At 46.0% G+C, this 1,136-nt stretch overlaps 1 non-coding gene across 1 annotated transcript; it reads right to left on the bottom strand.

The window, feature by feature from the left end:
• Positions 1-751: 751 nt before the first annotated feature.
• Positions 752-913, bottom strand: LOC121035670 (U1 spliceosomal RNA). Its single transcript, XR_005793016.1, has one exon. It is a non-coding gene; the product is annotated as a U1 spliceosomal RNA (small nuclear RNA).
• Positions 914-1,136: the final 223 nt, after the last annotated feature.

Below are 1,136 nucleotides of genomic sequence, written 5' to 3'. Positions count from 1 at the left end.
GGGGGAGGGGCAGAGAGAGAGGGAGACACAGAATCGGAAACAGGCTCCAGGCTCCGAGCCATCAGCCCAGAGCCTGACGCGGGGCTCGAACTCACGGACCACGAGATCGTGACCTGGCTGAAGTCAGACGCTTAACCAACTGCACCACCCAGGCGCCCTCCAAGTAATATTTAAAAAAAATCTAGCATCTGTGGTTACTATCATCTTAGTTAAAAATTTTTTTTAATTTATTTTGAGAGAGAGGGATGGCAGAGGGTGCGAGCAGGGGACAGGCAGAGAGAGATGGAGAGAGAGAATCCTAAGCAGGCTCCAGGCTATCAGCACAGAGACTGACGTAGGGCTCAAACCCACGAACTGTGACATCATGACCTGAGCCAAAAATCAAGAGCTGAATGCTCAACTGACTGAGCCACCTAGGTGCCCCACTAACATCTTACTTTTAAAGGGGAATAACCCCCACCCTCCCCCCAAAAAGGTGTTTTCACCTTCTCAAAAATAAAAGACAGGCCCCAGGCTCTGAGCTGTCAGCACAGAGCCCGACGTGGGGCTCGAACCCATGAACTGTGAGATCATGACCTGAGCTGAAGTCAGATGCTTAACCAACTGACCCACCCAGGAGCCCCTCATATAATTACTTTAAATCATTTATAATAAGTAAATATGATTATCACTGAAGTCTTTTCACATAGACACTTGGAGTTAACCACCATATTCATAATTGTCTTTAGTGGCTATTTTTTTTTTTCTTTTCAGGGGAAAGCGCAAATGCAGTCCCCACTGCCACAAATTACACGGTCGAGTTTCCCACATTTGGGGGAATCGCAGGGGTCAGCACATCCGCAGTGCAATGGATAAGCCCGGCCCTGGGAAAATCGCCTTCGTGATTATGGTGTCTCCCCTGCCAGGTAAGTATTTTAGTGGCTATCTTTAACAAAACAAACAAAACAAAATTGTCCTCATTTCAGTTTCTGAGTCTTTGAGATTCCTTTGGGTTTCTTCCATTGGTTCTATCTTTTCGTGGTTTAGGAATAAGTTGCCTGAATCTGATAGTATCGCGGTTGCTTAGTGGTGGTAACATGTTGCTTCTCTGATGCACTTGTGTCTAAGTTTTGATTGTGAAAATAATCTTTCAATAC

This window comes from Herpailurus yagouaroundi, unplaced genomic scaffold (assembly GCF_014898765.1).
Source record: "Herpailurus yagouaroundi ecotype Mexico unplaced genomic scaffold, PumYag 161, whole genome shotgun sequence".
NCBI classification, from domain to species: Eukaryota; Metazoa; Chordata; class Mammalia; order Carnivora; family Felidae; genus Herpailurus; species Herpailurus yagouaroundi.
The sequence above is the reverse complement of the archived record's forward strand: the minus strand, read 5'-3'. Positions and strand labels throughout refer to the sequence as shown.